This window comes from Scyliorhinus torazame, chromosome 6 (assembly GCF_047496885.1).
Source record: "Scyliorhinus torazame isolate Kashiwa2021f chromosome 6, sScyTor2.1, whole genome shotgun sequence".
In the NCBI taxonomy this organism is placed as follows: Eukaryota; Metazoa; Chordata; class Chondrichthyes; order Carcharhiniformes; family Scyliorhinidae; genus Scyliorhinus; species Scyliorhinus torazame.
Window position 1 is genome coordinate 207,868,701 of NC_092712.1, and position 13,159 is coordinate 207,881,859.

At 52.3% G+C, this 13,159-nt stretch overlaps 1 protein-coding gene across 1 annotated transcript in view; it reads right to left on the minus strand.

Annotated features, from left to right (window-relative positions):
• nek10 (NIMA-related kinase 10) overlaps positions 1 to 13,159 on the minus strand; it is a 460,338-nt gene that overhangs the window by 357,613 nt on the left and 89,566 nt on the right. The window lies entirely within an intron of this gene.

The following is a 13,159-nucleotide window of genomic DNA, read 5'->3' on the forward strand; positions in this document are numbered from 1 at the left end:
TGCCAGAGGCAATCGTGAAAGATCAGACAGGTCTGTTAAGGACAGACAACTAACAGCAAACAGCACGCCTGCTGAGCGTGATTATGACCCCACCCAGGGAGGAGGCACCAGAAGTGATCGTCTCCCTAGACGCAGAGAAGGCCTTCAGCAGAGCTGAATGGAGGTACCTCATGGAGATGTTGGAATGGTTTGGGTTTGGGCCAGGGTTCACCTCATGAGTGAAACTACTGTACAGTGCTCCCATGGCGAGAATACGAACAGCTACACCAGCTTTGAAATCACCAGCTGCACAGAGGCACGAAGCAGGGATGCTCATTGCCCCGCTGTTATTTTTCCTGGCTATTGCCTTCAGGTAATCACAGGGGTGGAATGGCATTCAGAGAGCACAGATTCTCACTCTATGAAAATGACCTACTCCTCTATGTCTCAAACCCCCTAGCCAGCTTGGGAGGAATAATGGAACTCCTAAGGGAGTTCAGAGCCTTCTCAGGTTACAAACCTATCCTGATGATGCACGATCAATTGCACAATGACTAAAGTTGGGTACAACTGCGGCTTTATTGCAGTCAGATGCGTGGCCTCCTGCTGCAGCTGGCGAAATGGCAGGGCACTGGAGGTCATGCATATTTATACAGTTCTCCCTGGGCGGAGCCGGCCGGCAGGAGCTACCGGCGAACCTGTAGTGCAGGTCCTACCTTACATCTCGTATTACAGTGGATCACCACATTCACCACCTGTTAAAAATGAGTCCAGCGGGGGTGACGTGAAACTATATACAATTAGTGCAATTATGTACAGTGGTAGGGAAAGAAAAGTCCATGTTGACGGTCCGGAGTCCGTCAACGGTTCAGCCGGTCCGGTGCTTTGGTGCTTCGTTGGGAGCGGCGCAACGGTGGCGGTGAAGTCAGTGCTGCCGGTCATGGTGGTGGTGGCAGCGATGGCGGTGCTGATGCTAGCCAGTCATCAGGGAACTCCGGGAGCGTGCAGAAGTCCTCTTCGTCCTCTTGTGCAGAAAAGGGGAGGGGGGTTGGTCTGGTGGGGTCAATATTGGCGGCGCGGTGGGCGGGGGGGCGCATTGGTGGTGGGGGGGCGGGGGGCGGTGGTGGATCCTGATGGTGCCAGGTCCCTGAGTGAGACAGTGTCTTGGCGGCCGTCGGGGAACTCAACGTAGGCATATTGAGGGTTGGCATGGAGCAGGTGAACCCTGTCCACCAAGGGGTCCGCCTTGTGGTCCTGGAGCAGCGAGCCAATTCGGGAGCGACACCCCGGATGTGGACTTCCTGGGGAAGGTGAAAACACGTTCATGGGGTGTATTATTAGTGGAGGCGCACAATAGTGACCGGATGGAGTGTAGCGCGTCAGGGAGGACCTCCTGCCAGTGAGAGGCTGGGAGGTTCCTGGACCGTAGGGCCAGTTGGACGGCCCTCCAAACCGTCCCATTCTACAGTTCGCTTTCCCGTTTCCCCGGGTGTTGTAGCTCGTCGTCCTGCTGGAGGCTATACCCCTGCTGAGCAGAACCTGACGCAGCTCACCGCTCATGAATGAGGATCCCCTGTCACTGTGGATGTAGGCGGGGAAACCGAACAAACCGAAGATGGTGCTGAGGGCCTTGATGACGGTGGCAGACGTCATATCGGGGCATGGGATGGCGAAGGGGAATCTGGAGTACTCGTCGACCACACTGAGAATGTACGTGTTACGGTCGGTGGAGGGGAGGGGCCCTTTGAAATCCACGCTGAGGCTTTCAAAGGGGTGGGAAGCCTTCACCAGGCGCGCACGGTCTGGCCGGTAGAAGTGCGGCTTGCACTCCGCACAGACCTGGCAGTCCCTGGTGACTGTCCTTACTTCCTCGACGGAGTAGGGCAGATTGCGAGCTTTGACCAGATGGTACAATCGAGTGACCCCTGGGTGACAATGGCTGTCGTGTAGGGCCGGAGTTGGTCCACTTGTGCGCTGGCACATGTACCTCGGGAGAGGGCATCTGGCGGCTCGTTGAGTTTACTGGGGCGATACAAGATCTCGTAATTATAGGTGGAGAGTTCGATTCAACACCGCAAGATTTTATCATTTTTGATCTTGCCCCGCTGTGTGTTAGTGAACATGAAGGCTACCGACCGTTGGTCCGTAAGGAGCGTGAATCTCTTACCGGCCAGGTAACGCCTCCAATGCCGCACAGCTTCAATGATAGCTTGGGCCTCCTTTTCGACGGATGCGTGTCAAATTTCAGAGGCATGAAGGGTGCGGGAAAGAATGCCACGGGTCTGCCTGACTGGTTTAGAGTGGCGGCAAGGGCGATGTCTGAAGTGTCGCTTCCTACTTGGAAAAGCAGTGACTCGTCCGCTGCGCGCATCCTGGCCTTGGCGATGTCTGCTCTGATGCGGGCGAAAGTGTGTTATGCCTCGACCGCGAGGGGGAATTGGGTGGACTGGATGAGTGGGCGGGCCTTGTCCGCATAGTTTGGGACCCACTGAGCGTAGTAAGAAAAGAACCCCAGGCAGCGTTTGAGCGCCTTGGGGCAGTGGTGGAGGGGAAGTTCCATGAGGGGACGCATGCGGTCGGGGTCGGGCCCGAGAAGTCCGTTTTGGACTATATAGCTGAGAATGGCTAACCGGGTCGTGCTGAACACACATTTCTCTTTGTTGTAGGTCAGATTGAGAAGAGTGGCAGTGCGGAGGAAAGGTGGCCCGCAAACCGTACTGGTCGACCATTCGGTCCATCTCTCTTTGGAAGACCGAGACCCCATTTGTGACACCGAAAGGGACCCTAAGAAAGTGGTAGAGGCGACCATCCGCCTCGAAGGCAGTATATGGCCAGTCCGACTTCCGGATGGGGAGCTGGTGGTAGGCAAATTTCAGGTCAATTGTTGAGAAGACTCGGTACTGCGCAATCTGATTGACCATATCAGATATGCGTGGGAGGGGGTACGCGTCGAGCTGCGTGTACCGATTGATGGTCTGGCTGTAGTCTACGACCATCTTGTGATTCTCCCCAGTTTTAACCACTACCACTTGGGCTCTCCAGGGTCTGTTGCTGGCCTCGATAATACCCTCCTTAAGCAGCCGCTGGACTTCGGACCTGATGAAGGTCTTGTCCTGGGTGCTGTACCGTCTGCTCCTAGTGGCAACGGGCTTGCAATCCGCAGTTAGATTGGCAAAAAGGGAGGGGGGATCGACCTTGAGGGACGCGAGGCCGCAAACGGTAAGGGGGGGTAAGGGCCCGCCGAATTTGAGGGTGAGGCTCTGGAGGTTGCACTGGATGTCCAGGCCCAACAGGAGTGCAACTCAGAGATTAGGAAGGACATAGAGACGGAAGTCACTAAATTCTACGCCCTGGACCGTGAGGGTGACTGTACAAAAGCCTCGGATCGGGACGGAGTGGGATCCGGAGGCTAGGGAGATCCTTTGATTGGCAGGGTGGACCACGAGGGACCAGCGCCTTACCGTATCTGGGTGAACAAAGCTTTCGGTGCTCCCAGAGTCCAGCAGGCACGAGGTCGCGTGGCCGTTGATTTTAACCGCCGTCAACGCAGTGGCCAGGTTGTGTGGGCGAGATTGGCCCAGCGTCATCGAAGTGAACTGCGGGTAGCCATCGGATGCTTCGGGTGGCGAGCGTGTGCTGTTCCGATGTCGGGATGTCCGGGGGTGTGGGGAACAAGATGTGGGGAACACCATGGGCGGCGCCCATGGTGCTCACAATGCGGGGTCGGGACAAGATGACGGCGCCCATGGTGTGCACATTGCGGGGTCGGGACAAGATGGTGACGCCCATGGGGCGCATGTGGCCTAAGGGGGACAAGATGGCGGCGCCCATTGGTTGCACATGGACCCGGGAGAAGATGGCGGCTCCCATTGTGCGTTTGGCATGGTGGAGGGGATGATAGCGGGTGCGACTGCGCGGGCCTGGCACACAGCCGCAAAGTGACCCTTTTTACTGCAGGCTTTACAAATTGCAGTGCGGGCCGGGCAGTGTTGGCGGGAATGCTTCTGCTGACCGCAGAAGTAGCAGCAGGGACCCCGGGGTGCGCGGATCGGCGTGCGGCGCAGGCGTATTGCGAAGGCAGGGCCCCGGCTGAGGAGGTCGTCAGCGGGGTCCAGGAGGGGTAGGAAGGGGTAGAAGGGTGGGCAGCGCGGCGGGAGAGGTACGATTGTACGTTACGGGATACGACCGTCATGGAGAGCGCCAAGGCTTTCGTCTCCGCCAGTTCGAGCGTGGCCCCTTCCAGCAATCGTTCTCGGATGCGGTCCGATGCAATCCCCTTCACAAAGGCATCGCGCATGAGGAGATTCACGTGTTCGGCGGCTGTGACGGCCTGACAGTCACAGTCTCGGACGAGTGGAATTAGGGCCCGCTAGAGTCTTCGATGGACTCACCAGGTAGTTGCGATCGGGTGGCAAGTACATGCCTGGCGAAGAGCGTGTTCGTCTTCTGCGCGTAGTGTTCTTTGAGGAGTTCCATTGCTTTTGTGTAAGTCGTGGCGTCTTGGATCAACAGGAACACGCTGGAGCTCAGTCTGGAGTACAGGATGTCGATCTTCTGAGCCTCCGTTGGTGCGGGGTCCGCCGCGTTGATGTAAGCCTCGAAACATGCTAGCCAGTGAGTAAAGTCTTTCCTGGCGTCGGGCGAGTGAGAATCCAGCTGCAGGCGATCGGGCTTAATTCGGATATCCATTCTGTGGAAAATCTGACTGAAATAAATTGATGCACGGTCAATTGCACAAAGACTAAAGTTGGGTACAACTGTGGCTTTATTACAGTCAGATGCGTGGCCTCCTGCTGCAGCTGACGAAATGGCAGGGCACTGGAGGTCATGCATATTTATACAGTTCTCCCAGGGCGGAGCCAGCCAGCAGGAGCTACCGGCGAACCTGTAGTGCAGGTCCTACCTTACATCTCCTATTACAGTGGATCACCACACCTGAGTAAGAGCAAAATCTTCAAGGGAGGAAAATCAGAGCTGGGGAAGCTGTCGATCAAACTGGCCTAAACCAAATTCCAATGCCTGAGACACAAATAGCCCACGACTGGACATGGATTCATAAGTGGAACCTGTCGAGCCTAGTGGAAGAGGTAAAGAAGACCTGCAGAGATGGGGCTAATTCCTGCTCTTCCTAGCGGGAAGAGTGCAGAGAATAAAGATGAGCATGCTGCCAAGATTCTTCTTCAGATCCCTCCCGATCTTCATCCCCAAGGCCTTCTTCACCAAGGTAGATGAACCAATTATGACATTTGTGTAGGCTGGAAATAAGCCCAAGAAGCATCTTACAAAGAAGGAGGAATATGAGGGGCCTGACTCTGCTGAACTTCCTATTCTACCACTGAGCGGACAATGCAGAAAGGGTGCAAAGGTGGGTGAAAGAGCCGGAGGTGGAATGCGTACGAATGGAGGAGACCTCCTGCATGGGGACATCCCTCCAAGCACTGACCATGGCTCCACTCCAAATTCCTCCAGCCAAGTACTCGAGAAAGCCAGTGGTGGTGGCTACGCTAAGGACCTGGAACCAGCTCAGGCACCATTTTAATCTTGGTCTGCTATGACCCCCATCAGTAAAAACCACATTCATCCCGGCAATAATAGCCCCTCCTTTAAAATGTGGAGACAGGACAAAGGGTCACTGACAGTAGGGGACCTGTATGTAGACGGTAGAGTAGAGTCTCTGGGGGAACTAACACAAATGCTCCAGCTCCTGAAAGGGAACGAGCTACGTCACCTGCAACTGATGAACTTCCTCCGCAAGGAGACTGCAACATTCCGGCAGCTACCCGGACACACCCCACTGGACAGACTGCTAGCATCGGGCGCCTACATGTACGGATGACTGCCAGAGGATGAAAGGGCCCCCACTGGACGAGACATGGGAAAAGTGGGAGGAGGAACTGGGCATGGAGACAAGGGGAGGACTCTGGATCGAAGCACTGCATAGAGTGCAGCAAAGGTTGACCATACTGATTCCTGGGATGGTGGAGCTGACAGATGAGGAGAGATTGAATCGGTTAGGTTAATATTTTGTGGAGTTCAGGAGAATGAGGGTGGATATCATAGAAACCTATAAAATTCTAACAGGGTTAGACAGGGTAAATGCAGGAAGGATGTTCCCGATGGTGGGTATGTCCAGAACCAGGGGTCACAGTCTGAGGATATGGGGTAGATCATTTAGGACAGATATGAGGAGAAATTTATTCACGCAGAGAGTGGTGAGCCTGTGGAATTTGTTAGCACAGGAAGTAGTTGAGGCCAAAACATTGTATGTTCTCAAGACACAGCTAGATACAGCACTTTGGGCAATGGGGATCAAAGGATATGGGGGAATAGCGGGATTAGGCTTTTGAGTTGGATGATCAGCCATGATCATAATGAATGGCAGAGCAGGCTCGAAGGGCCAAATAGCCACCTCCTGCTCCTTTTTAAAAAATGTTTCTCTCGGGCAAACTCCACCTCCTCGTGTGCAGGGTTGAGCTGAACGCAGGTAAAGGTAGCGCACATGGCGCACTTGACCAAAACAAGCATGAGCAGGTTCTTCCCGGAATTGGAGGACAATGGTGCCAGGGAGGCACGGCCAACCACACCCACATGTTCTGGGCTTGCCCCAAACTGGTCGGGTACTGGACCGTCTTTTGAGAAGCCATGTCCAGGGTTGTGGGAGTGAGGGTGGAACGATGCCCACTATTGCCAGTCTTTGGGGTGTCGGAACAGCCAGAGTTCTTTACGGGGAAAGGGGAAGACGCCCTAGCCTTTGCCTCCCTGATCGCCTGCCATGCACTCCATGGCTCGGCTGGTGATCAGTAGAGGCACACAAGGCCACGGACTGGCTGTCAGACTTGGCGGAATTCCTCAAATTAGAGAAAATAAAATTCGCCAGACAATCGGAGAAGGCTTCCACAATACATGGAGGCAATTCACCAGCCTCTTTGAGGACGTGTTGTGACGAGCAACTAATGGGGCAGGGGAGGTAGGGGACTGTCTGTGTGGAGTTTGCACTTTCTCCCCATGTCTGCGTGCGTTTCCTCTCGGTGCTCCGGTTTCCTCCCACAGTCCAAAGTTGTGGTTAGGTGGATTGACCATGCTAAGTTGCCCCTTAGTGTCCAAAAGGATGGGTGGGGTTACGGGAATGGGGTGGAGGTGTGGGCTTAAGTATAGTGCTCTTTTCAATGGCCGGTGCAGACTTGATGGGCAAAATGGCCTCCTTCTGCAGTGTAGGGATTCTATGAACTAGCTTCAAGACCATAAACATTCTGAGGATACCTAGGTTTCACCAACAATCTATCAGTCAACTTTGTTGGAGGCATGCAATTCTGGATCACTTCTCCCACTCCTAACACCCATACGCAGCAATGTGGCAAACCTGGGAGTAGGTCACCAATTTTTAAAAATTCATTCATGCGATGTAGGTGTCACAGGCAAGGCCAGCATTAATTCTTCATTCCTAATTGCCCTTGGAAAGATGTGTCTCACCATCCTGAAATGCTGCAGTTCTTGTGGTTTGGAAAATCCACAGCGCTACTAAAGTGAGTTCTAGGATTTTAACTCAGCAACAATGAAGGAACGGTGAAATATTTCCAAATCACAAAGGTGTATGACTATTGGAGAAACACTTGCCGGTGGTGTGTTCTCATGTGCCTGAGGAGCCTTGGCAAGTTAATAGTGCATCTTGTTGATGGTCCACACTGCTGCCTGTGTGTGCTGGTGGTGGAGGGAGTTAATGTTTAAGATGGTGGATTGAACACCAATCAAGTGGACTGCTTTGTTCTGGGTGGTGTCAAACTTCTTGAGCATTGTGTTTTTTAAAATGTTTTTATTGGATTTTATACATGATATACTTGCAAATGTACATACAGAGAAACAAAGAGAAAAAAACACAGAAAAAAAAGAGGAAGTATATATTATAAGAAAAAAAAACATTTTGAGAACACATAGCAGTAAGGGGGAGGGACTTTCTCCTTCCTCCCTTCTCTTTTTTTTTTAATGCAAAACAAAACCAGGTGGAAGGCCTGAGGTCACTTGCATCTCGATAATTTTGTTTTGGCCATTTGCCTCAGCTCCGACTGTCTGTCGTTCCTTCTTCCTGTTTTTTCTTTCTCTCCTTCGCCTTGCTGTGCTTATTGTGGTTGTTGTCGTTTCCTGCGCTCTCCCGCTAGTTTACATTCCCTTCTCTTTCCTCCCTTCTGGCTCCCCTCTGATGTTCTCCTCCCTCATCCTCCCTCTTTCCCTGCCCTCCCCACCCTGCCCCCTTCTCCCACCCCACCCCCTTCTTCTCTGCTACTCCCCGTTCTTTCCTGCTGTGTTTCGGTACCCCCTCTTGCCCCCCACCTCTGCTAGAATGTTTGCGTCTAGTAATTCTTCTATTGGTGTCTGTCGCGATGGTCGCGGGTATGTCCTTTTCTCCTTCCGTAGGAAGTTTTTAAGCTGCAGGTATCCAAGTTCATTGCCCTTAGCCAGCTGGAATCTCTCAGTCAGCTCATCCAGTGTTGTGACCCTACCGTCGGTATATAGGTCCCTGACTGTCAGTTTTCCCCCTGTCCTGTGCTGGCACGAACCTATGGTTGTTGCAGATGGGGGCTTTGTCGGACATTTCAGTCAGGCCGAATTGTTGTCGTAACTGGTTCCAAGTCTGGAGGGTGGCTACCACCACTGGGCTGCTGGAGTGTTTTTGGGTGGGGATGAGAGTGCCGCCGTGGCGAGGGCCCGGAGCGAGGTCCTCCTGCAGGAGGCCTCCTCCGCACTCCCCACTCGGCTTCTGGCTCCTTAATCCATCCCACTACTCTTTCTGCTGTCGCTGCCCAGTGGTAGTACTGTAGATTTGGGAGGGCTCTCCCCCCCCCCCCCCCCCCCCCGGGACTTTGTTTTCTGTAAGACCTTCTTTGGGATCCTAGCATTCTTCCCCCCTCATATGAACGCCATGATTAACTTGTCCACTGAATTGAAAAAGGCCTTGGGGATGTAGATCGGGATAGATCTAAGTAGGAAGAAGAACCTGGGCAGCACGTTCATTTTGATCATCTGCACTCTCCCCACGAGGGAGAGTGGGAGTGTGTTCCATCGCTGCAGGTCCTTCTTGACTTCCTCTGTCAGGCTTGTGAACCCCTGTCCAGTTTTGTGTGATTTGGATCCGCAGGTAGCGGAATTTGTTGCCGGGCTCATTTAAATGGCAGTCCCACCAGTGCTGCCCCTCCCCTTTGCGAGTTCACCGGGAAGATCTCGCTTTTGCTCATGTAGAGTTGTAGCCCGAGAAGGCACCAAATTCTTTCAGGAACACGGTGATACCTTCCATGCTGCTTTGTAGGTCCGAGATATAGAGGAGCAAGTCATCCGCATAGTGCGAGACTGCTCTGTGCCTCCTCTTTGTATCCCCCTCCAGTTCTTTGCTGTTCTGTGTGCGATCATTAGTGGTTCGATCGCGAGGGCGAACAGCAGCTGTACAGCGAACAACCCTGCCTGGTGCCCTGTGCAGCTGGAAGTACTGGGAGCTGGTGTAGTTTGTCTGTAAGCTTGCCATGGGAGCATTGTACAGGAGCTTCACCCAGGAGGTGAATACTGTTCCAAGCCCGAACCGCTCTAGTACCTCTATGAGGTACTTCCATTCGACTCGGTCGAAGGCCTTTTCTGCGGCCAGGGAGACCATCACCTCAGGTGTTCTCTTCCCGGATGGAGTCATGATCATGTTCAGCAGGCGCCTGATGTTCGATGGTAGCTGTCTACTTTTGACAAAGCCCGTTTGATCCTCTGCGACCACCTCTGGTACACTGTTCTCCAGACTTTTGGCTAGGATCTTGGCCAGTATTTTGTTGTCTACGTTTAGTTGTGAGATGGGTCTGTACGAATTGTACTCCGTTGAGTCTCTGTTTTCTTGAGCGTTGTTGATGCTGCACCCATCCAAGGAATATTCCATCCTATGCCATGCAGATAAGAGATCGGCTTTGGTGAGTTCAGAGGTGAGTTACACGCTACTGAATTCTCAGTCTCTGACTTGCACTTGAAGTCACAGCATTTATTGGCTGCATCAGTTAAATTTCTGGGGTGTGATTCAGCGACCCTATTGCGACCAGCGCAGATCAAAATGCAACAGGTGAATTGCACGGGAGCCCCAAATTGTTCTCCGGGCCGGGCGCAAAACCGACTCGCTCCATCTGGAGTGATCTGGATCTCGCCCTAACCGAGATTCACCCAGTACTCTTACTGGGCGAGATCCAGATCTGCATATTCAAATGAGATTCACCAGTCACCGTATAGTACTGGTCCACACAAACATGTACCATGCTTAACGACATTTGGGAGTGTCTCCCAGGCCATTGCAGACCCACAAGTGGTCGGGGAGAGGGCAGGGCCATACCCTGGCACTCTGCCTGACAGTGGGGCATCTTGACACTGCCAGCCTGACACGCTGGCAGTGCCACCTTTGCAGTGCCTGGGTGCCCGAATGGACAAAAGAGCGGAGTCCCAGAGGTGAGGTGCGAGTGACTGCCCTTGACATCAAGGCAGCATTTGACCAAGTATGGCATCAAGGAGCCCTTGCTAAACTGGGGTCAATGGGAATCAGGGGAGACACTCCGCTGGTTGGAGTCATACCTGGCACAAAGGAAGACGGTTGTGGTGTTTGGAGGTCAATCATCTCAGCTCCAGGACATTACTGCAGGAGTTCCTCAGGGTTGTGTCCTAGGCCCAACCATCTTCACCTGCTTCATCAATGACCGCACTTCCATCATAAGGTCAGAAGTGGAGATGTTTGCGGATGACTGCACAATGTTCAGCACCATTCGCGACTCCTCAGATAATGAAGCTGTCCATGTCCAAAATGAAGCAAGACCTGGACAATATCCAGACTTGGGCTGTCAAGTGGGCAAGTTACATTTGCATCGCACAAGTGCCAGGCAATGACCATTTCCTACAAGAGAGAATCTAACCAGCGCCCCTTGACATTCAATGGTATTACCATCACTGAATTCCCCACAATCAACATCCTGGGCTTACCATTGATCAGAAACTGAACTGGACTAGCCATGTTAATACTTTGGCTAGGAATCCTACAGTGAGTAACGCACCTCCTGACCCCCCCCCCCCCCCCCCACCCCAAAGCCTGTCCACCATCCACAAGGCACAAGTCAGGAGTGTAATGGAATACTCTCCATTTGCCTGGATGAGTACAGCTCCAAAAGCACTCAAGGAGTTTGACACCATCCAGGACAAAGCAGGCCGCTTGATTGCACCCACTTCCACAAACGTTCAAACCCTTCACCACTGACAAACAGTGGCAACCACGTGTACCATCTACAAGATGCACTGTAGTAACTAACCAAGGTTCCTGAGACAGCACCTTTTAAAACCACGACCACAACCATCTAGGAGGACAAGAGCAGCACATACCTGGGAACCCTAGACCCTGGAGGTTCCCCTCCAAGTCGCTCACCACCCTGACTTGAAATATATCACCGCTCCTTCACTGTCGCTGGGGCAAATTCCTGAACTCCCTCCCTAACAGCACAGTAGGCGTACCTATACCTCAAGAGACTGCAGCGGTTCAAGAAGACAACTTACCACCACCTTCTGAAGGACAACTAGGGATGGCAATAAATGCTGGCCTAACCAGTGATTCCCACATCCCGTAAAGGAATTTTTTTATTTAAAAAGGCTGGCACGGCCAGGAATCAGGGGGGGGGGGGGCTTTGCCAGATTGCTGGGTGGGGGGGGTGGGGGGGGGGGTTGAAGAGGGGTACCTGGGGGCCTCCACGAGGTTGGGAGGATGAGGACGAGTCAAAAAAGCAGGTGGGGGGACCTGAAAAAGAGGATGTGGTGGAAGATCGGGCTGCTGGACAAACTGGTGCCTTGATCTGCGAGAAGCCTTTTCTGCTGGCAAGCTCTGGGGAAAAACTCCCCGAAGCCAAAGTAAAAAGGCAAAGTGCTGTTGGATAGTGGGATATTTCCCAGTGCTGCAGCCACCGAGAAATACTAGGCTAAATGCGACATTCAGCAGACTTTAACTTGAGTTCGCCGAATCACTCCCTATCAATATTGATCCCCAAGCTGTTGAAGGTGCAGATTCAACAATGGAAATGCCATTAAAAGTCATTGGGAGATGGTACCGGCATGGTAGCACAGTGGTTATCACTGTTGCTTCACAGTGCCAGGGACCTGGGTTCGATTCCCGGCTTGGGTCACTGTCTGTGCGGAGTCTGCACGTTCTCCCCTTGTCTGCGTGGGTTTCCTCCGGGTGCTCCGGTTTCCTCCAAGTCCCGAAAGGCGTGTTTGTTAGATGAATTGAACATTCTGAATTCTCCCTCTGTGTACCCGAACAGGCACCGGAATATAGCGACTTGGCGATTTTCACAGTAACTTCATTGTTGTGTTAATGTAAGCCTACTTGTGACAATAAATATTATTATTATATTCTCTCTTATATTACAATCATTCACATTAGTCAGCATTATGCCAAGTTAGTTTCACTTGATAGCATTGTTGATGACACCTTCCATCACTTAGTTCATAATTGACAGTAGACTGACGGTAATAACCTGATTCGATTTGTCCTGCTTATTATTGCCAGAACATACTGGGCAATTTTCCCCATTGGTCGATGCAGTATTATGCTGTACTGAAACAGCTTGGCTAGGGGCACACCTGTTCTGGTGCATTTTTCAGTACTACCTCCACCTGAACGTTGTCAGGTCCCATATAGCCTTTCTTCTGTCTTGTGAAATCAGCCATTCCTTGAAACCACATGGAATGAATTGAATTGGCTGAAGACTGGCATCTGTGATGCTAAGACCTTCAGGAGGAGGCCAAGATATAACATCTTCTCAGCGCTTCTGGTTGAACATGGTTGTAAAAGTCTCAAGTCTTGTCTGTGGCACTGATGTGATTGGTTCTGACATCATTCTCAAGGGAGACATTGTGGAACCTTCTCTCCTTCATCATTCATGGCTGGATGTGGCAGGACTGAAGAGCTTTGATCATTGCTTCTGCGAGTCTTTTGGCTTTGTCTTTCAGCTTCTCCCATTTTCCTTGGGATTGCCAAAATGCTGGTTGATCACCCTTCTCCACTTCCTCTGGTCAGTCACTCATTCTTCTTTTAAACCCACTGTGTTTAAGTCTCTCGTCATCGTGCCCAAGGATAATGCCCAACCAGGAAAACATTTTGAGACATCCCAAAAGCATGCATTCTGTTTCTCAC